The sequence below is a fragment of the Electrophorus electricus genome, unplaced genomic scaffold (assembly GCF_041902795.1).
Source record: "Electrophorus electricus isolate QZ-2024a unplaced genomic scaffold, ASM4190279v1 Scaffold54, whole genome shotgun sequence".
NCBI lineage: Eukaryota > Metazoa > Chordata > Actinopteri > Gymnotiformes > Gymnotidae > Electrophorus > Electrophorus electricus.
The window spans coordinates 125,823-149,932 of record NW_027658772.1 but is presented as its reverse complement, the minus strand read 5'-3'; the positions used below and the strand labels follow the sequence as shown (position 1 = coordinate 149,932).

Sequence of the window (24,110 nt, the reverse complement as noted above, 5' to 3'; positions counted from 1 at the left end):
ACTGACACATGTGATAATGTTCACACATTTAGCTGCAATTCTTTGTTTAACTTCAGAGGGTTAAATGGAGCTCACTCAGATGATGGTGTTGACTGCTTCAAGGATTTTCACTAGAAGTTATATAACTGCAAGTTATATTACCGATGTCTAAGTGTATGCAGCGCAGAATTCTTTATTCGTAATGTAATACACGTCCTATTTAATTCTACAAGATAAACAGGTTGGAAAATATTTGTGTCAAATAGATTAGACATAAAGCCATGCAGACATTGTAAGTGGACATCAAGGAAAAATATAAAATAACAGAATAGTATAGCATACAGTTACAGGGTATGCCTGTTTTCATTGATTACTAGGGAAGCTCTTTGTCTCCCTCTTGTGGCCATTGTTGTCTGAGCCAACAACCATATCAACATAAGTGACATGAAGTTATAGAAATTAATTAAAACTGAAACGTATTTTTATAAACACGATTTGACAGTGTGTTTTACATATTCTGGTTGAATATGACATTTGTGTCGACAAGATTATAAAAAACATAACCATACCTTTACCTGATACTTATATCCAAAGTGACTTACGAGTGAGTATAACTTGAGCAATTGAGGGTTAAGGGCCTTGCTCAGATAACCAACAGTGGCAACTTGGCAGCAGTAGGGCTGGAACCGGTAAGCTTCTGACTACATGTCAAGTATCTTAACCACTGAGCTACCACTGATCACTGCTGGGGGTCACCATAAATGTTAGAATTTAAAATGTTGGATACTAAACTATTTAAAAAAAACATTTTGGGACATTTATTTATTTAATTTCCCCTAACCTTTGACAGCACGGCTAGTACAGACCTCTGTATATCCATCTTCTTACCCCTTCTCTCTGCACACAAAAAATAAAACACATTGAGAAGAGACTAATTGCCCAAAGGATAAAAAATAAAATGACATATATAATGATAAAAGGAAAAGGTAACTAGATAACAGTAGATGTGTTAATATAAAATCAAAAGTCATCTAAACAGAACTCAATGCAATAAGTGTGTTTTGAGATGTTTTTGTTTTGCTGTTGTTTTTGTTTTGTTTTTTTTGTTTTTTTTTGCCTTCAAGTGCTAATGCCATTATGAGTTGCTAGACCATGAAGACATTTAAAGACATTTAAAGAATAATAAAATAATTAGATTTTGCTGTAAAAGACAGATGTCATGTTCACACTGCACAACTGCACTGCTTAATGTGAGCAGACATCTGGCAGACACGCTTATCTATAGCAACTTACAGTTTCAACTATATTACAGAGCTAGGTCCATATAGCGGTAGGAGTTTGATTCAGTTCAGTTCAGCTCACTCAGGCTTTCATTTCTGTTTTCTTGTCTTCAGGTTTTGTTTCATTGTCCCTAATAGGTCCAACTTGTGCTTGTCTACTCATGTCTCACTGTCCTCCTTTGCTTGATGTCACAACTTCATTGATACCTAAAGTGAATGTTGGAAATATCACATGTTCTTTGAGTAGGAATCAAACATCATTGCTCTAATACACTGGACTGATAGTGGACTCTGCCGAGGTACACCTACCCCTGATGTTGTGATGTTACTGAGCCTCATCCTGTCTCAGATGCCTTGGCTACTCCCATCATCCCCTGATGTCCCCTGTTGTAGCCCACACCACCTCCACTCCAACCAGCTACTCTCTGTTGCCCTTAATGGACGTTCTCTTGCGACTTGGGTCTCGGACACATGCACACAAGTCTAGAACCTCCAGAAAGTTGGACTAAACATTAAATGCTTATTTCATTTTTTTATTTATGTCTCTCTTTAAACAGCCAGAGGAGGATGGGACCCCCTTTGAGTCTTGGTTCCTCTCGATGTTTCTTCCTCATGCTCTAGGGAGCTTTTCCTTGCCACTGTCACCCTTGGCTTGCTTACTGGGGGCTTGGACTTGGACATTTGAAAAGCTGCTTTGTAATAGCACCTGTTGTAAATAAAATAAAATAAAATACAATTTTAAAAAGTACTTTATAAATAAATTTTGGGTATTTGATTTTTATATGTAATCTTAAAATGTATAAGATAACTAAAATTTGTTTTTTAATCATTACATTTTTTCACTTAAAACAAAAATATAATTTGGATAGTCCCAATAATCTAGAAAAATCAAATCTCATCATTACAGTGCCAACAACACATCAACATCACCAGACTTCAAAGCACTTGTCTGAGAGGAAGATTTGTATGCCTGTAAATCTGTTGTTGAAGAGCCTATAAAATCAAAATAGGCGTTTAAATTTGAAATTTTAAACTAAAATAAATACAGCCTTATTTTACATGCCTAAACACACACACACAGTTACCTCACAGTGTGAATATTGTTGTTGGTGGAGAAAGTATCATAGATCCTCTTTGCTGACACATCAGTGATGTCATAAATCACCGCCTAGTAGTACAAACACCTGTAGATTTATATATCAATGAATTAAATTAATGAACGAATGAATGAATAAACGAATGACTGAATTAGCAAATGAATGAATAAGCAAAGAAATAAATAGTATATTTGTGTCAGTGGACCTGAGTCATTAATGGCCAGATAATTATGCATTCTGACATTTTAAACAAAATATCATTTCTTTCAGTTCTTGTACACATGACTTGTTATCTATCAGGCATGAAACTGTAAATCATAAAGAGTCTGTTATGCCTTATTTCTCTTTTTAATGAGAACATGTGTTTCTACAAGCAGTCTGGATATTTTGTAGACCACAGAGGTCCATCTTGCCAAGTACAGGAAGTGATCAGTGAACCAGGCAGCCAGTGAGAGAGGTCGTCATTTCCAAATAAAATCACCAAGAAAATCAAGCTTTTTGCTGTTTGCTTTTGAAAAAAATAAGTCCTTGAAGGAACAAAGGATATGACTGAATGAGCAAAGTTACATTTATATAGAGCCTTTCAAGGAATGCTTTACAATGCTTTACAATGAACACACACAGCTTCTATGTTCAGTCACATGCCGGATTTTGTGTTAAATTGTGAGAAAAAGAGTAAAATGTGTTATATCTATGTTAGTGTTCGCTGTGCACTCAACAATCAAGACTCTCTACACATCCCTCCTCCCGCTTGTCCACTCACTCCAGGATGTGGGCTTTGTGCTGGTGTGCGAACAGCATCTGCAGGCAGTGGTTAGTGAGCTGACAATGGCTAAGGTCCAGTTCTGACAGCCCTTCAGAATGTTCCAGAAACAGTGCCAGTGACCTACAGGCCTGCTGGTCCAGCCGGGTCTGACGGAGGATCACCATCTTACCCAGAGCCCGGGAGAGAGCCACAGCGCGTCTCACACACTCCACATCAGTCCCCACACAGAGAAGAGACAGGAACTGGAGCAGCATGGCTTTATTGCTGCTGAACACACTCAACATTCTCCAACATGTAGAGTCACAAAACACTAACACACTCACATAACTACTAACATTAATGCTATTTACACACATTTTGTTTCAAATGATAAAATTATTTTCCCTTTTCCAGAATGTTTCCCTAGTTTGTGTGGTGTGGAGTCAGTGGCTTACTGAAGGGTGACTGTGTGTAAAATGGGGAAGAGTTGCCCTCACAGCCGTGTAGAGTGAGCTGTGTGTGTGTGTGTGTGTGTGTGTGTGTGTGTGTGTGAGAGAGAGAGAGCTCTCTGGATGACCATGGAGACGACTCTGCAGTCCTCAGTGCTCAGAGTCAGTGTGTGTTTCTGTGTGTCTGCTGTGAGGTCCAGAGCAGAGCAGCAGGAGAAATCCAGTCTGTGCTGCAGAGCAAAGAGCAGATCTGTTGCTGCTGCCCCCTGCTGTAGTTCAGAGACACTGTAGCAGTGGAGCAGCCTCAGCAACAGCAGCCTGTCAACACGGAGAAAACAAAACACACACAGACAGTGGCAGGGCAGTTAATTTCAGGTTAATATAAATATTTCACCTAAATTTAACAATTTCCTCCAGAAAGTCATTTTATTCTGAAGTAAATATCCATGGATATTGCTGATTACCTGACAGGAGTCTCAATAAAACCTAAATGATGCTGGCACAAAATGACTTTTGAGGAAACTCGTGAAAAACACATAAACGTACATAAACATTTATATAACACTCCCTAAACAGACCAGTTCTGTGTTAAAATTCTGATTGTGAGAAAAGTTCAAGCCTGAGACGGGAGACGTGTTAGAGCAGTGGCTCAATGCTCTCCAGCTCCGCCTTTGGTATGGAGGTGAAAAGCAGGCTGAGAGAGACTGCTGTGCAGTGCTGGAGGGTGAAGCGCAGGGCAGCACAGTGGACAGAGTCCAGCTCTCTGCTGTTCAGGTTGATGCAGTTCTCTGCTGAATTCAACAAGCTGGACACACAGTGAGCAGAGCCAGTCTGATAGATCTCTCTGATGATGGACAGTACAAAGCTGGAGCTCAGCCTGGGGAGAAGACACACACACACACAAAAACACAGACACACATTTCCAGGTCTCATGCTGTACAGTATAATTAAAGTGTTTGGACTGTTACTAACTGTGTGAACAATCTGAGCCACACAACACATGACTGTATTCTCTCACCTTCTGATCTGAAGTCTGGCCAGTACAGGCAGAAGGTCTCTGGGATTTTGTTACTTAATGTTGGGGATGTGTAGTGGTCTCATGAGCTGGTGGAAGCTCGTCTACTTTGTCGTAACGTCACCCTTTCGCCTTGCTGTCTGGATGTGTACTGTCTGTCAGACTAGCAATTCATCTACACTTCTCACAGATAAAACTGCCACTAATGACGAAGAATAAACATGCTGCATTCAGTGCTCTGAAGCAGAACATAAGTCATGATGAAAAAGCAAAATGTTAACATTACTCATGTTTGTGGTAGTTCCTTAGATATAGTTTGTGATGATAAAATAGTTTTCCATGGAAGTTGCCAGTTTCCAGGTAGAAAGTAGTTAAATCCAACAAAACATTTGTTAAACAGATAGAGAGCAGTAAGAGCTAGTATGCTGAAACTACCTGTTTCAAAAACAGGAAGCTTCCTTATGAAGGAAAGAGGTTCTTATGAACCTCAGCATTTTGACAGCAAGTATTAACCATGGCTATAAAACCATGTGAATAATTCAGTTATGGGATTAATCCACAAAATAGAACATCAAATCTAATTATTTGGCCAGTACAGGGTTATGCAATATTCCTTCATCTCAGCAAAATGCAATAGCTTGACTTCCTTAACTGATTAATAATTAAAAAATATCTTTCTTGACTATAAGAATATAGCTTACCCATTAGAAAGATTAAACATCCAGTCAGCGTGTATCCTGGCATGTTAATGTAAAAGGCAGCTCCTACTGGATTTGGGGAAAGATTAGTAAAAGATTTCAAGTATCTGCAAAGCAGAAAACTGCCTATTCAACAGGCATGAATGATCTGCTACCGAAGTAGTTGTGTTATTTGCATAGCCTAATTAATATCATTAGATCATGTTCTATATTACCTATATTGTTATATTAAAATGTTCCTATTGCTTTTTTGCTTCACAATTGTTACACATAGTTGCTGCACCTGATACAAGGATAGGAATTTCAATTTATTCATACTGGATATAAGAATCATTAATGGCTGCTGAGTGAAGCACTTTCATTGAAAATTCATCCACCAATTTTTTTTTTTTTTTTTTTTTTTTGTAACCGGAAACAGGGCACATCAGCCAGGAATACATTCCAGCTCTGTTTTAGAACACTGGCTGTGATTCATTACATTTTGGCAATTGTGAAAACAAACTGGATGATACTTCTAAAAGTAATTGTGTTTGCAGTTTATTTGCACAGTTACATGAACAACACTGGTAGCATAGTCAACAGGCTTGATGGTTTTCCAGTGCACGACACCGTGATACCTGGGCTGGCCCAAGCCTGTGTGGGGCCCTATGCAGAAATCTGAGCTGCCACTGACATAACATTGGTAAAAAACAAATAGAAATAAATACATGGTCTTTGGCACCCTCTTGGCGGCCTTAGCAGGCTCTCATTTTGCTTATATGGTGGGACAATTGTTCTGCTGTTATCCTACCTATTGAGCAGTCCTACCTAGATTTAATGCACTTATGTACATCACCCTTAGTCCAGGTTTCTGGTGTTTATTTTAGATGCATTTTTGGTTGTATATATTATAATTAGGCTACTGTGGACAATTGTATACCGTATAGCTACAGCACCTGTACTTCACACACATGTAGTAATCGGATCTAGAAAGTTGCCAACCCTATTAAAATATTAAGTTTATAGTATAATATTTGAATCAAACAGACAAAGCATTAATCACAATCATTTGCATGATGATTAAATCTTGAACCAAAAATGTATCAGAGAGCTGTAGTGTTTTTCACAGACACACACCCAATAAAACTGTGCTTGACCATTTCTTGCCCTCTATATCATTCTCTGCAGTTTACTGAGAAAGACCTGACACTGGGTAATGCCATTGTCTATTCGAAGGCCAAAACAACAACAATCTTGGTTATCAAAGATTCACTCCACCCTGACCACAGCCTGTTCTTTTAGAAGCTATGCAAAAACCACCATCGCAGCTTGTGAGTACAAATCTAGCCTCTTAAAAATACTCGCCTGGAATTAAACCTAGTAGAGTTCCACAACGAGGTGCAATTTGTAAAATGACGTCTTTTTCTCTCAGAGTTAGAAATCTGCAGAAATAAATACATCAGTTAAATGTTTAAATATGTAGGTTAGAAATCCAAGTATAAAGAGCAGATATATTATCTGTGCTAATTAATGAATGTATTTAAAGTATACATTTAGTAGGCCAAAAAATAGAACTCGTATGTAAATCATATCTAAATATTTTTATTTAGAGTAAATTACATGCGACATTTTGAAGATTTTGATTTTTTGGCCTGCTACCACCACACCGCCTCATCGGGAACTGTTACACTTTATTTTTTATTTATTTTTATTTATAACTTAAAAATAATCACCTGGAATGTAAACCTAGCCGAGGTCCACAACGAGGTGCAATTTGTAAAAGGACGTTTTTTTTCTCTCAGAGTTAGAAATCTGGAGAAATAAATATATGAATTTATTACCCCCCATCAGTGGACCTTTAGAGCTTTATTATTAAAAATAAGACAGACAGATGAACAGACAAACGCAAAATGTATATATAATATTTTTAAGTATTCGCCATCTGCACCATTACAGGAATGATGTGTGTGTGTGTGTGTGTGTGTGTGTGTGTGTGTGTGTGTGTGTGTGTGTATGTATGTATGTATGTATGTATGTATGTATGTATGTATCTATGTATCTATGTATATGATTATGTGTGAGTACATGTATGTTGGATTGTATATGTACACGTATTAGAGTGTGATATTTATCGTTTATGGATTGGCTCTGTATGGATTTTATCAAAGGTGTCCACTCTAGATTATTGGTTCTGTTATTGATTAATTCTGAGAATTATTCGATTGATATATATACTCTATCAATAGATTTTTCTATTGGGTGACACTAATATTATTTTTTGTTTTCCAGTTCATGAATATGTTTTTTTGTTTGTTGTTTTTTTGCAAGAATATTTTTATTATATCAATATAATAATGTTATACATAGTATCCTGTCATATTGGTTGATGATATGTCTCCTAGGAGACATAAAGATGGTGTTGGATGGATATGGTTATTTAAAGCATGGGATATGTTGGTGATGCACTATATTGGACTGTTTGCACTTGTGTAGCATGTTGTCTGTTGCACTGTTGTTTTTATGTTGCACCATGGCCCTGGAGGAACGTTGTCTCGTTTTTGTTGTGTACTTGTATATATAGCTGAAATGACAATAAAACCACTTGAACTTGAACTCGAACTTGATGACGACTTGCCAAAATTGCTTGATAGGTGTGCTCTGCCACGTGGCGTGAATGTAATCGTCAACTGTGTTTTGAGTAAAGTATGTACAGATTGCTGAGCTTGTGAAACCAATTTTAAACATCCAATGTGTAGTATAATGTACTCTGTATTATTTTGTACTGAATGCATTGTAGGTTAGTGTTGCTGTCATGTGGTAATTATTATTACACATTTTAATTCAAACTGCAGCGTCGGGGGCTAGTAATAAATGTTCCTCCTATTGTCTCGATGGGAGAGTAACTGTGAGATTTGATTTCACTATTATTCTGTATATCTTAGATAATAGGTTTTTTGTATTAAGAATGCTTGTTTATAAATTCTGATATGGATGTAGGTATCGGAATTGATTTTTGAACACATAGGTGATCTTAGCTGATGGTATTGTAGGAACTGGGGGCTTTCTATAGCATATTTTGGGGCTAGTTGTGGGCGTGACATGAAACAAGTCTTAGGATAAATATGTTTAAGGTTTGTAATGCCTTTTTCTATCCAAGATGTAAAGTTTAATATTTTTGTTCATGGTAAAGCCTGGATTGTTCCAAATGGGAGAATGAATAGTTCGTGTGAGTGTGGAGTTTGATATCTTGTGGAATTTCCACCAAACTGTTAGTGTCATGGCCACCTTCAAACTGTTGAAACATGGATATTTTTGAATATGAGTCTGGGCACATTTGAAACACCTGCCGCAAACATTACTGACATTATATCTTGTTTATGTGATTGGCTGTGCTTCTCTAGCCACAAGTACTTTTTGATTTATTTATTTTTTAATTTGGTAATTTTATATATAACAGCAACAACTGACATCTTAAGTTTTATGACAAAATGTGCAAACAAGCTGGTCTGAGAGGTGTGTAGCGGGATATGACTCAGTGCATCTCTGGTGCTGCTTTTGATGAGTACAGTGTCATAAGTGTGTCTGTCCAGCAGCGCAAAGAGGGGATACAGCTTCTTCTCCCGGAGGTTTCCGATAAATATGTAGATATGTTAGTATGTAATAGAAAGACAGCTGTCCATCCTCATAGTCTAGGTACATGCCCACATTCCTGGGCAATTGTGTCAGGGGCAGAGGGGTCTCAGGCATGGTGCAGGTGTACGACTTCTGGGTGCTCCTCCAGAGCACCCAGAAACCCTCACAGTGGGTTTCTCAACTTGCTCAGACTCAAATCTCAATATCGGCATCCGAACCGTCTTAGAGAGGAACAAAAAACACAACTCATTTGATTAAATTGTTCCAGTATAAATATGGTTATCAAACATGCTTTTAAAAATATACTTCCATGGAGATGGTGCCCTACAGGGTAGTGTTGGAACAGTGTGTACAGGCTTAGTGTCATGTTGTGGCCCCGCCCCCTCCTCAAAGATCTTGGTGTGTGTGTGTTCGTCTGTGTTGCCACACCCTCTCGTGCCGTTCACCTGTTCTCTGTTATGTGTAATCGGCTTGGGTGTATATATGTCTCGTGTGTCATAGTACGTGTGTTGGTGTTTGAGATGTGCATAGTATTTGAGCTTTGTTGTATGTTTTGCATGTTTGCAAAAATAAAAGTGCGTTTCATCGTGCCTCGTCCCCGCATCCTGCTTATCCTCGCAACGTCACAACTAGACCACTTTAGATGTAACTTAGAACCTCCAGTGACCTCTGTATGTGTTTCTTTAGTTGTATGAGCTCCACTGGAGGACTCTGAATAGTTGACAATGGAAGAGGGGTATATCAGATTCACCCCTTCTGCCTCGGTGTGACAGATTAACACACTGCATTAACGTTTAGAAATAAAAACATATGGTAAACACAGTCTAGAAAATATTACCTAGTAACAATTCATTCAGTATATGAACTGTTTTCTGTGTCCTTATGTCTATAAATTAAAAGTAATAAAACATTTAAATGATAAATAAATTACAATGAATGTATAAATGTTCACAAATAAGAAACTACATTGGTCTGCACTTTTCTCCACAGATTCAAGGAACTCATGAAAGTTGGAAGCTATAAAAACACATAATACAGAATTATAGACTGACTGATGTGTGAGCAGAAAGATCACTGTGATGTTCTCATATCTAAAGCACTCAAAGCATTGATGTTGTGTAAATGAACTGTGATCTGATTGGTTTAAGGAAATAGATTCACCTACTTTGAAGTTCAAGTTTTTATCAAAAGGTTAGAACTGGTTGACTATACTTTGTCTGTCCTGCAACAGGAAATTTAAACATTTATATCCAAAGTATTACGCGATAGAAATCAATTCAAGACTACCCGTTATTGACCGCTAGATGGCGGAAGATACGAAGAAATAAATGAGTCCAGAGCCTCCTGCCCGACTTTACGGTGAGACTCTGCTTTTACGTCATTAAAACGCTAAAGAAAAAAGGCCGCCATATTTGTAGTTCCACAACGTGAAAAGGCGTCATTTTGTATGCCGAAGAATGAATAAACACCATGCCATGGCTTGAAGACGACGAAATTGCAATTTATTTAGCTAGCCATAAGAATAAGAATAGCTGTTTAATTTACATAATCACAAATATATTGCATGTACATACAGCTACATTTCAGTCGATCAAAAATGTTTCACGTATTTATAACCGCAACTTTATGTTACAGTGGTCATATCAGAGATTTACCAATATAAAACGCAACAGGTGTCGTGTTCTGTAATAGAACATTTTAACATTTATATCCATATTACACATAACCAAGGTGTAATATAACCATATGTACTGAACAGACATGAACAGCCTGTGTATTGTGAAAATACATGTATGTGTCTTCTACAGCAATTACTGTGCCCTGCACACTTTAAGTTTGGCATGAAGTGTTTGCTTTTTCCAAAGCAAGTAATATTAAATTATTCTCATAGAATAAATTTTACAAAGACATGGACTTCTCGGTTGACCGTAGAAATATGTGGGGTTTTTTTGTATTTAATTTATTTAATGCGAATCGTATGTAGGTTACCACTGCTAAGCTTCACCAATGTCAAGGTAAGACCTCGAAAGGACGCAGAAAATTATTTTAATAACAGCTTCTGCTGATTTATTCAATAACTGTATGACACCGTTTGAGTGTACGTACCGACTGAAAACAAACTCAAATTATTAGAGACACTCTTACTGCGTCTCCACATTGAAACATATCAGTTAGTTAGCTAGGCTGGCTAACTAGCTTAGCTTTATTAGCTAGCTAAGCTAATGGCGAAGAGGATTACGTTAAAGAACCCCCGGTCTACAGTTGTGCACATACAGGAAAATTAATGAATAGCATGGTAATACACGCATTTATTGGAACAGTTATGTAGCTAATATGCATTTGTAGTATGTGCGCCTGGCGTAGAAATGAGTCTTTGTTAGCCCATTAAGGCTATCTTAGCTAGGCTAGTTCGAGCAAGCTAAGTGCTGGTTGCTATGACAACGGGCTTGGTGTATTTTGCGAGCTTGTCAGCTACATGAGACAAGTGTTTATCGCTTTACTGCTGCGGTGAACTGTTATTATTGTAACACTCTGCTAATGCCAGATGTGTAGAATAACTCACTAGTGATGTTTACTTCGAGACTTTGGCAGTTTTAAGATGGCTAGAGAGCGAATGAGCCAGCTAGCTGTCCAAGCTAACATGCAACCTTCTGTACATCCCGGGTACTCCCAGCCCTTATCAGGACCTCACAGTTCCCTTTGAGAACTCCCTGGTATCACGATCATAACTTTGGACAACCAGTTGTCATTCTCAACTCATGTTTCAGATTTCCCCTTTGTAACATACGAAGGATTCGGCCCCTTCTCTCGCAGGAAGCTACCCGGGTGCTTGTGCGGTCTCTTATGATCTTAAAGATGAACTACTGCAACTTACTACTTGCTGGTCTAGTACTACTCTATTACTTATTGTTTATTGCACTTATCAATGTTTAAGGTAGACCTTATGTATTTCGTACTTCTTGTTAGGAACTGGTTCAAAGTGACAAGTCCTTCAGTTTCAATCTCCTCCAAGTTACCCTCTGCCCTCCGTCCTCTGTAGCCGGATCCGGGGAAGTCAAGAGATACTGACACCAAGGTAGTGAATCAAGAGAGTTCCACTTTATTGAGGAAAGCACAGAGTATATATGTGTCCTATATCTACTATCTAAATCTACAGGATGATGGGGAAAAGTGAGGCATGTTCTAAGGGTCTACGTAGAAAGGAAAGGGACAAGGTTATTAAAGATTAGATGTTCTCTGCATGAACGAGCCACGAGCTGTTCTCTTGCCTTGCCCGCCATTAGCCACTCCTGTCCTTAAAGAGAGACGGAGAGAGAGAAAGAGAAAGGGAGGGGTAAAGGAGACAAGAAGAGGGAGCGGATGACCTAGGGCGACCAGCTTGTGGTCAAGCCGCCATGTCATGGCTGATAGGCAGAGACCTTGCGTTGGGTGCCTGAATAGAGAAAGGCTCCAGTATCTAACACTTCTAGGCATCAGCAGTAATCCCTGTATTTCTACAGTATTCTAGATCATTGCTATATTGGACTCTAACCTATTGGACTGGCTAGGATGTATTCTATGAATAAATAACAAAGCACTTTTGTAAGTCGCTCTGGATAAGAGTGTCTGCTAAATGCAGTAAATGTAAATGTCCAAGGAAAGCCGACACTAGCAGGCAAACCGAGCATTGCACAGGCCATATTTGAAATTCCCACAATGCTTTTCTCACCGAGCGTATGTCGGGGCAATAACATCAGTTGGTCCTACCAGACAATTATCAGCATGACGAGAGTCTTTCATATCAATAAATTCTGACAACACTTTGAAAGTGATAAGCAGTGGTTAGCTCGAAAGTTATTCATAAACAAGCACGTTGAAAATTACGAAACAAGAGACTTAGATCAGCTGTTGTCTCTATCGATGGTGTGGGTGACCCATGTGTTCTTAGGATGCAGGTAGGGTCTAACGCCTTCTGTGCTGAGTTGCTGTTTCCATATTTTAAAAATAGAACATTGTTAAACGGCATCTGTAATAGTTAAGGAAAATGTGTTATAAGTATAAAGTGTTACAGTAAGTGTTTTGGCCCCTGACTGCCATTAGGACAAGACAAGACAACTGCACACTACGTTATCTTATCTACTTGTTAAATCAGCCTGAAATTAAGATACAGATAAAAGTGTTGATTTTTATACTAACATTATAACAACTTCAGCCAAAGTATTCAGAATGTAAATGTTTGGTCTAGCAGATATGGCCCACAACTGATGCAGAGAGTGCATGACATGGCAGAGGGGATTCATGTTGGCAAAATGCCCTCCTACGAATTAGTCCCAAATACTGAAGCAAAAAAGAGGCCGAATTCATCTGATGGAAGTAAGTCTAAAAGGGCTTCTTGATGATGTTACCCTGGTGACTTGCATTCTTTCCAGATGCTCAACAACCATTAAAAGTAGTGCATTGCTAAAAACTACTACTTGTTGTGCTGGAGGTGTTGAAAATATGGTTTCCTTGTCATTGTCAGTTTGATTTTATAAGGTTCTACGTGGGTATCGATAGGAGCTGAAACTGTGCATGTGTTGCCCCTCTGAGGAGATGAGCCAATGAGGAAGATGCCCGTGTTCAAATTTGACTCTAGACCACGCTTTGAGCCGGTGCACTTTATCAGCGGTTGAAGTTGCAGCAGCATTGGCGGAGTGGGACGCAATGGTGAGAAGGAGAACGAGAAGGATCTCAGGAGTGAGAAGCTGAACAGCGGCAAGCAGCGGGAGGCTGGAGACAAAGCCTCTCCTCTCCCTTCTCTGACACAAACACAGTCACGTGTTATATACTCACATAATCCAAAATCTAGCATCTTTTATTTGCTGTTAGCTGGCGAAGAGTAATCAGTATAGTCAGATTCCTTTAATGTAAACACTTGGGGAAATTCCTGCCATGAGATCACTTTGGACACAGGGAAGATCTGATAGTAAATATTATGACAGGGTGAGGTCATGACTGCTTAGAAAAGTTTATAATGAAGGTCATGAAAGGTCAGTTTTGACTAATTGCAAAAAACGCCATGTAAACATTAGAATGGGAAAGTCAAGCGGTCTGAGCGAAGCGAACTGCGAACGAGACATGGAACAGACTAGCCAGGACCAATATTTTGAAAGGGATCAGAAGAGGATGACATCAAGAATCATTCTGATGATCATGTGGCGCACAGTCAAGCAAATTGCAGCCAGATACAATGCTGCTGCTCCAACTAACATGTCTGAAGGCACACCATGGGTCCTCTGAAATCAGTAGATGTTTGAACAGAAGGGCTTACCTATGTATTGTGACCAAGTGCATCCCTTCATGCAGCTGCTTAAACTATGGCAGAAGGACACTTTCAACAAGACAAGAAACCCTGCCGCAAGGGTTGTATAATCACGGATTTGTTCCAGTATCAAGACAGCAAATTTTCAATGTTTCCCTGGCCTTCACAGTCCCCAGATCTTAATCCTATAGAACATCCCTGGGTAAAGGTATAACAGGCAGTTTAGAACATGTCAGTCCCTCCAAGTAATTTAAGAGAAAATATCCTATGAAGATTGGACCAAGATTCCTGCAGAGTATTTTCAGCATATAGTGGAAACTATGCCAGAAAGAATTGCTGCAGTTCTGGAGGCCAAAGAAGGTCCAACATGCAATTAAATGGGTGTACTTAAGCCAGATACACTGTGTCCTATAATAGGATGTTGCTGGAATGTATGTGGATGTTGTTGGAATGGCCGCAGAGTTGCGGCAGCAGTACAGGTAGTCTGTGATCCTTTCCCCCATCCGAGTGAGTTTGCCCTTTTACACGGGGTCGAGTTATGATGTGAATGTTTAATTACACAGGATGGATTGTGGGTGACAGAACCGAACAGCCTTCAGGATTCAAATAGAGAAAGGTGAAACTTCTCCAGCCTTTGAGTTAATCACAGGACTATTGCATAGCAATTAGAGATAACAGAACAGCTTTCGGGGAGGTTTGGGTGGGTTGCCTTATCCGTCCCTTTAACAGAGTAGTCACAATTCAAATTTCCCTTGTTCCATTGTTTACAAGGCATTATACATGTGGTTTGTTTATAGTGCACGGAGTAATATGCAGCGAGTCTGGTCTGTCTGCTTTGGAAGAGAAACATTTGGCCAAAAGAGCAAGACACAGCCAGGAGGATGATTGGTAAGAGCACATCATAATATGCACCTTAAAGCTGTGCTCTACAGCTAGGTCCTGTTCCATGACTGCATATATAAATTTACTACTGACATTGCCATTTATATCTGGCCATTTACAGTGCACTCTTGCTCAATGCAGCACTTGAAGCTGATTTTCCATTGTGTAGTTATTATGTTCAAGAGATGTTTGACCCGGTCAGGGTGACACACTTTAGTGAGGGCAGCAGTATCCTAGAGGACACTACAGACAGTGACGGAGACATCTCAGAGCGCGAGGTGAGAGGTTGAGTTTTTTGTTACTCTCTCTACGACATACTTTTTATGCCAGGGACTATTGTCCAGTTCAGCCCAATTTAATTTACTGCCTTGTATTATCATATATAAATTGCTGAACATCTTATCACTCAGTTTCAAACATCCCCTCAGCTGTTTTAAGCCATTTCGGTTATTCAGAAGTACTGCTAAATGGATGTGGTGGGAAAATGAGAGCACATCAAACACAGACAGCTTTATGCATTGAGTAGTAAAGAGTAAAAGTTTATTGAGTTTGTAAAGGGAAAGAAATGTGAGTTCCACCTTCCAACTATAACTTTTCTAGGATACGTGATCAGCCATGGTGAAATCACTACGGATGATAAGAAGATCAAAGCCATCTTCCAGTGGCCCATTACTATTATAGTTAAAAAACTCCAGAGATTCTTGGGATTTGCAAACTTTTACCGATGCTTCATATGGAATTTTAGCAGCATTGCAGCTCCTCTCACAGCCCTCCTGAAAGGAGCAATGACCAAGCTACTTTGGAATCAGGAGGCTGATCAAGCTTTCAGGAAACTGAAAGAAGCTTTTACCACGGCTAGCATACGTCGACATCCTGATCCTTCCATTCCATTTGTCGTGGAAGCTGATGCTGCTAACATCGTGGTAGGAGCTGTACTTTCACAACGATACGACAAGTCCAAGTTACAATAGATGATTAAATAGACAAGTGTATATAAAATAGATGATGGAATAAACAAGCCATACAAGACACAGTCATCCCAATGGAATGTCTGTCGGGAAAACATTACCTACCTTGTGCTGTGACCATCTGTTGAAGTGGGCTCATTCTTCGCTGGTTCAGGGCTATGACAAGCGATATTTATAAGTATGTTTCTTCATGTTCAATTTGCAGTCAAAGCAAGATGTCTAAGACCCTACCCACAGGAAAGCTCATGCTTCTTCCCGTACCAGAAAGTCCTTGGTCTCACATCACCTTAGATTGCGTTACTGACCTCTCTGTCCTCACTGTAGTTGATGGATTCTCCAGGGGTGTGTGGTTCATTGTGTTTCCGAGTATGCCTACAGCCTGCCAAACTGTGGAAGCCTTGTTTAACCAGGTGTTCCGTATATTTGGCATCCCAGAGGACATAATATCATATTGGGGACGTCAATTCACATCTCGAGTTTGGGCTTCCTATATTGAACACATCGGGGTAGCTATTAGTTTTACATCCACAGTCAAATGGCCAATTCCTACATTGTTTTTATATGAACAATCCATCAGACCGGTCCAAGTTCCTCTTATTGGCAGAAATGGCCCAAAATTCACTTACTAGTTCATCCACTGGCTTGACTCCTTTTTATTGTATTTTAGGTTATCAACCTCAAATGTCCCATGGACTTCCATATCAGCTGGTTTCCCCGCTGTGGATGAGTGGATGCAGCGGAGCGAAAGGGTATGGGAGGAAACAGATCAGTGTATTGTATGAGCTCTCTGAATGTATAAGGAAATTGCGGACAGGCACAGAGGGGAGAACCCGATATACCAACCTGGTGACAGAGTGTGGCTCTCTACACAGGACTTCCGCAAGCCGGGGTCATGTCGCAGGTTAGGTCCCAAGTATATCGGTCCATATGAAATTACCAAGCACATTAATGAAGTCACATATCAACTCATCTTACCTGCTCACTTTTGTGTTTTGAGGTCATTTCATGTGTCCCTTCTTAAGCCTGTTGTTCCTGTTGTGGCCTTTGGATGAGGTCACCCCTGAGGTCACTCCTGTATTAGGTATGTTGGTTGCTGTCATTAGAGTGTATTGTTTCTGAAGGTTTTTTTGCATTATGCAATGCCTCTTCGCAGAGTGTGATTTTCAAGAACTTTAGTAAGCAGATGACTTATTTGCATCACCTTTTTTGGTAGGACAAAGCCCATCCATGAGCCAAAGGAAGCTGAGGTAGGCCCCATTCCATGAAAACACAGGGAGTGTGTGAACCAGGATACCAACACAAGCATACATGCAAGCTGACGCCTACCCTTCCTTTGTCCAGTTGTTTGGCCAGTAGACAACTAATGAAAAACATTTCAAAAGGGTTTATACAGAAGCCAATGTTCAAATGGCTCTCTGTGCAGTGAGGAAACATATCATAAGGAAGTGCAAATTCCACTAAAGTTTAAGTAGGATCACTGAATTCAAAGTCTAGAGCACTATTACACTATGACTTCTAACAATAGCGTAAAAACAATAATGTCTTATTCGTTTTTAGAAAGGAATGTAAAAGTTTATGAAATATTCTTAAAAAGAGGACAATTTGATAAGGAGCTTGGTCTTGCACAGCTACCAAAACCCAGGACTGAACTAGGAGTCTTTTGATATTCAATCTAACACTCACCCAGCTGAGCTATTTCAGCTAGTGACTAAATACTTTTGCCTGGTTTCGTTCAAAATGTTACCAATGAATGTAGGTCATGTTCATGTCAGAGGAAACTGTCACCTTTATCCCTGGTGAGCTAGTGGCTAGGATTCTCTTTCAAACTTAATTTTTATGTGGATTAAAAAGAAATATGAATACCTCTCTTTATGACCTCCTAATGCTCATGCATACCAAGTCTAGTATGCATACAAACATCGTCAGTATACTAGGAATACAGAATTTGAAAAATGTTTGTCAAGCATCTGAGCTTTATTGCTGGTGGGTGAGTGGCTAGGATTCAACACTTTCACCACTGCGACTTGGGCTTGATTCCTGGTCAGGGCACGCTCTTTTTGCTCAATTAAAAAAGAAGCTTGTATGTGAAAAAACAAACTTCCTTTGAGTCAGATTTTAACTGACAGACTAAGGATAACAGTTTTAAATTCTACAGTCCTCCACTCTACCAACTAAGCTATTGAAGGCAACAGACATGTAATCCCATAGGTCCAAACACCAGTATGTTGGCAAGAAACACGGCCAGTTATGAATGTTTGAATTGTTAAGTTCATTTGACACGAAGAAACATTGCATTGTACGAGTTGGAGATGTTCAGCTACCAACAGATATCTCTTGATTACATTTGGATGTATACTGGACTTTGTGTACAATCAATAACTACTGGTACTAACTCAAAGTATGTTTCCCCCTTCAGTTTTATTTTATGCCAGAATAAAGACTTTCTGTCTTTAGAATTCTACATGACTCAAACTGAGATGCAGCAGATCACTTAGCTAGAACAAAGGGTCTTGTACTACAATAATGACTTTTGCATTATTGCCCATAAGGTCCACCTCTTTTTTCTTTAACCCTCAGATCATCCCGTAGATGTTAGAATTATTCTAATGAAATTATAATTAACATTTTAAAAAATTCATTAACATCACTCTTAAAATAACTTTTACCTTACAAATTATTTCTTTACCAGCAAATTTGAGTTGGTATGAATTAATCTATTAATTTTTCGTTATTATTTCATTAAATACATGCCCCCCCGCCCCCTACAAAAAGAATAACAGTCCAAATGAAAGGTCTAAATGAATCTTTGCAGTAACAACAGTCTTTTATGCTCTTCCAACCACCCCACCTCCCCCCAGTGGACACACCATGCTCCAGTACATGATTCTGGAGTGCTGCGCTATCTGTGCTCCCCACTAACTCTTCCTACCTGCTGGGGTTTCTCCTTCCTGGACCTGCCTTAAAATGCTTAAAATGACAGCACCTTGCCCTCCATTTACCTGCAACATTCTGCACTGTCACAAACAATATTTATGTGCAGATTAGCAGATGAACCTCACCTGGATGATCCACATTTCATTTCTTTGTACTGTTATAATAATGAGTTACTGTATTTCTACCCAGGTGTTCTATTCAGGTGAACTGTGCTCTGTTTCTATCTCCTATGATGTCTTTGTGTAGGAATGCTGTAGTGTATCTTTCATGCTTACAATTTGTCAGCCATCCTCTACCCAACTCATCTCTGGCCAGGTTTATCCAGGGTTAACCGAAGGAGGATGAGTTCCCTTTTGAGTCTGACACCTTCCAAGTCCCTTCCACCATTCCAGTGAGTTTTTCCTACTGTCACCCTTGCCAATGTCATTTGGCTTATTTATCAGTTGTCACAAGGTGTTAACGTTATTATGCACATGTATATAAAATGTGTATATACTCTATATACATAAATATATATATATATATATATTTGCAGTTTGGATTGGATTATAAAGTGAATTTCATTGGTGAGTACTATATTTTTTGGTGACAAAGTATAATCTAATCTTTACAAAGCAGTGACCAGAAAGGAAGAGCTGGATGAGGCTTTGGTCCCCATGATAGTTAGAGACACACAGCCATTTAGCTTAGTTGAGGATAAAAGCTTCAGGGACTTGGTAGCAAAATTGGATTCAACTTATATTCTCCTAACTAGGAAGGTATGTGTGGTGACATGGATACATTATGAGAGTAGTATTAAAAATATATATAATTATTTTCTTCCTTCCCTTTAGACTGTAAAGGCCATGGTTGAGGCCAAATGTCAATAAGAGAAAGAGAAGGCCAAAGCTGAGGTCCAGAAAATTCCTGCAATGAGTTTGTCAGCAGATATGTGGACATCTCTTAATGTGGATGCCTTCTTGGCTGTGACCTGCCATTTTATAGATGACAACACATTTCTGAAGTCTACACTACTTGGTGTTGTGAAATTCCTGCAGGCGCATACGGCTGAAAATTTGGCCTGTGTGAAATCCTCTCTTATGGAAGAATGGGGAATAAAATAAAGTCACATGTCTGGTTACTGATGGCACATCTAATATGATTGCCTGTGGAAATAGCTGAAGCTGCCTCATGTGCTTCAAAAAAAAAGAAACTGAGGTTGAAACAATGTGTTGGAGCGATTAGTAGAACTCAGGGAGCCTGTGGGGGCAGATTTGGCGGGTTTACAAACTGATATTCCTGCGCTGATCTCTGATGTGTACAGTAATGTATGTGGGTGCCGGTCTATACTGTATTCTTTTCACAAGGCAACTGTGGAGCTGTCAGACCTCAGTGGCAGGCATAATCATATCCCAACACATTTCAGACTAAAGGATTTGAACTCCCTGGCACTGCCAGACACCTAACTGGCTATAATTTGATGGGGAGGATGCAGGTTGTCTGCATGCCTCTGGAATGACTTCTTTGACCTATTCACACAGCGATCGAGAGCCTTACACTAATGCCAGAGTCCCTCTGATTTCATACTTTTCTCTGCATTGTCCAAGAACAATGCAGAGAAACAAGCACAAAACCATGGGTAAAGTTTTGTAATCAAGAACACACTCTCATGTACTTGGAACATGTCTTAGCAGATTGTGAATTACAAGCAATGTTATAAGCAACACAAGTTCAAAGAGGTGCCCTGTTTGCAACAGGTGGTTTGTTGACAAGGGGTCATTCATCAGACAAAACCCACATGGCCCATATGGGGATTGAACCCATGACCTTGGCGTTATTAGCACCACGCTCTGACCAGCTGAGCTAATCGGCCTTTCTCTGTTCATTTTGCACTTTTTGGTGCAGCACTGAAGGGAACCTTTCCATGAAATTGTAGACTTGGTGTCAACGAGATTACGGCCACTTTTTCGACCGAGCATAGGTGAAAGTTGACACTTATTGTTCCCTCTGACAAATGGTTATTCTGCAGCCAACTTTTGAATTAAACTTCAAAAGCAAATGTGGAGAAGCTTTTGTTAAAGAGCAATTCAGTGCAGTTGTACACAGTGACGAAATCATCAATTGCAAAGTCCACTGAGCTTTATTGCTGCGAGTTACATAGTGCTGTCTATTACACCATGAAATCTGCCATAACAACAAAAATGTAATGTCTGATTCTGTGAGCCAAGGAATATAAACCTTTTAGGGACATATTTAAAATATCAGATTTTCTGCCTGAGCACAGAGTAGGCATTTTTTTCTAGCTTTAACCATACGTCCTCTTTCTTTGGAAATCTGTGTCATTGCTGCATGAATAAGCAGAAAGATTTTGAGCAATTTTTTGTCTGGGTCTAAGGGGCAATTTATTCAAACCAAAAGATGCTATTTTAGCTAGTTTGTCAAATGAACATGTCAAACCTACAGAGACAATGTGTCTAGCTACAGAGCTCTGCAAGGTTTAATTCTTGGAAGTATTTGAAGCCATAGAAAGTTATTCTGTAAGCATTACTTAACTCAATAATAAGAGACAGTTAGAGCCAATGGCTGCCAGATCTAACATAGCTCACATTTTATAGTGTTTGCATAGCATATCAGAATCTGCAAGAACTATTCCTGTCATTTCAGGAATAAGCTTTTTTGACTTCACAGCTAGATGAAATATTTAGGGTGGATGCAGGATTTGGTATGATCTCCTAGAGAATTGCCATTCCACTGTGTCTTCAGCTTTTGTCCGATCTGCAAACAAGTCCCACTCTAGGAGAACTAGGTCAAGTGGTAGAGTGCTCTTTTAGTATGTGAGTGTTAGTGGGATTGATGCTCACATTCTCAAGTCTAGAATTTGTAGTTTTTTTCTATGATGAAATCCTTTCTGATAGCAAATGTTTTCGGGGCCTGCTAATACGCTTATGCCATGCACACATTACGTGACTTTGGAAGTTTTCAAATTGATGTATGGCTCACACTGCACAACTGTATGTCTTGGAATCTGGAAAGCTTAATTTGTGGTATCTCAGTGGCAGACATAATCAGTGATAAACCACTGATATGTCAACTGGTCTTAACACAGACAGATTTAACTTACTCTGTTGAGACTGTGTCTAACTTAAACCTTTCCTTCAAATAGAAGAGATCCTTGTTGCAGATGTAATGTTTTTACCTTTATATGGTTTTCCCACTCATAGTCATGCAACACACAAATGCAAACCTCTCACAGACTGTCTCACACACATCCAGTTATTCATCTGAACACATGATGTTTCTGTCTCTGTACCGCTATTAGTTATGCAATGGTTCCTCAATACTAGCACTAACTGAACAGGGTTCTGTATAAATATGATCTTTATAACAGCTGCCATAACAGCAAAAATGTAATGTCTGATTCTGTGAGCCAAGGAATTATTATTGATATTGTGAATATTTAATAACCTCCAATGCCAGCAAATTAAATTTCACAATATTGTGAAAATTGTAAAGGATACTTTATTCATGTCCTCATTGCTAAAGATTGTATCGCTTTATCACAGCGATACGCTAGTTAGCTAGCTAACAGTTGAGGTCAGCAAGTGTCAAACTCGGGGCTATAAACCATTCCTTGTGGAACCATTTCATTGTTCAGCTTTCAACTTTGATCGTTTAGGTGCTGGTAGTTTGTTAGCTAGCTAACTGTTCAGCAATAGAAAACCTACTTTTGTATGATTTAGAGACCCAAATTCACAAACCTGTGGGTTTTCAAATGTATCGTTCTCTCTAAATAAGCAAAATGAATTAAGCCATTACTACAGCTATTGGACTGTTTGAACTACAATATTCGACTGTTCATTTATTGTTAGATTAAATTAACTTTCATAAACATTCTGTATTAATAGAATGTAGTTTTTAATGAGTGATTAACTGTGTATATTCAACATGAAGCTATTCATATAACGTTTCAAGTTTGGTTTATTTGTAACATACATTTATTTGCCACTTTCATTTTTAGGCTGTAGAATGAAAGCTCCTTGCTCACAATCATTGCTACAGTTTGATCAAATTCAGTTATATATATAAACTCCCTATTCAATGGGAAGAAACCAGTTCATGTCATTGTGAATTGCTGGTTCTGTAATCAAAACACTGAGGTTCCATATGGGAACAGAAACTGCTGGGACTGTCCATTCTGTGTGCAGTACAATGGCTTCTAAGAGGTATTGCTGTATTTGAGACATGGTGAGGACATATTTTAGTGAAAGCCTTCCAATGATGCACCCTTAACTGAACCATTTTATGCTGTTGCTGCTGTTAAAAAATGCAGAATGGTGATTATAACGAACCGATCCTTGCACAATATATGGAGCACCTCAACCATGGGGTATCAGCTGGTGTCCCTGTGCTTGATGCATCCAAGACTCAACCAGACACTGAAGATCAAGCAGCTGGCTTCCTTCACTCCCAGAGAGGAAGTAGGTTTTCCATTTGAACTGTTGCCTTCTTAGTTAAGACGTATGCAGGGTTTATTGCAGTGCCAGAGCTGTGAAACTGCAAGGTAATGCATGTCCAGTGCTGGACTTGGGCAAAGATTGTGAGTGGGTCTTCACGGGCAAACAGGATCTGATGGCCCACATGTAGTTTGATATTATTCCTAAATAACTAAGTTTACATGGCTATTTGAAAGAAGCTGATCATGTAAGCAGCAAAGACAGAATATAATTCTCTGACTAAGGATTTAGTTGACTCATGTTTAACCCAACTAAACTGTGGTCCTGGCTGATTTTAGTTGGACTATTGAGCCACTGACTCATGCACAGAGTTTTCTGAGTATTTTGCAGTTTCTTACTGTACTGAGTTCTTACTGAGTATAACGTCAACTTTGATGCATTTGTTTTCTTTTCACCGAACAAAGCCTTCAACTTTGACTGTGGTGACATGAAATCCAGATGTGCAGAGTGTTTTTTCAGTAATGCATCTTTTGCCCGTGCATTTTGATTGCAGTGTTAGGAGGTCATAACTGCTGATCAGAACTTTGGACAAGAGGGCTTATCCTCATGGCTCTCTGACTTTCATGTACATCAACAAACAATATTTTCTTATTTATTTTTTTCCAGTTGTAACAAACCGTTCTGCTGTTTTTTAACTTCTGTCAAATTTTTAATGGTTGTACAGGACAATTACGATG

General features: G+C 39.2%; 1 non-coding gene across 1 annotated transcript; it reads right to left on the bottom strand.

The window, feature by feature from the left end:
- Positions 1 to 20,718: 20,718 nt before the first annotated feature.
- On the bottom strand, positions 20,719 to 20,792 carry trnai-aau (transfer RNA isoleucine (anticodon AAU)). Its single transcript has one exon. It is a non-coding gene; the product is annotated as a tRNA-Ile (tRNA).
- Between the last annotated feature and the right edge of the window lie 3,318 nt (positions 20,793 to 24,110).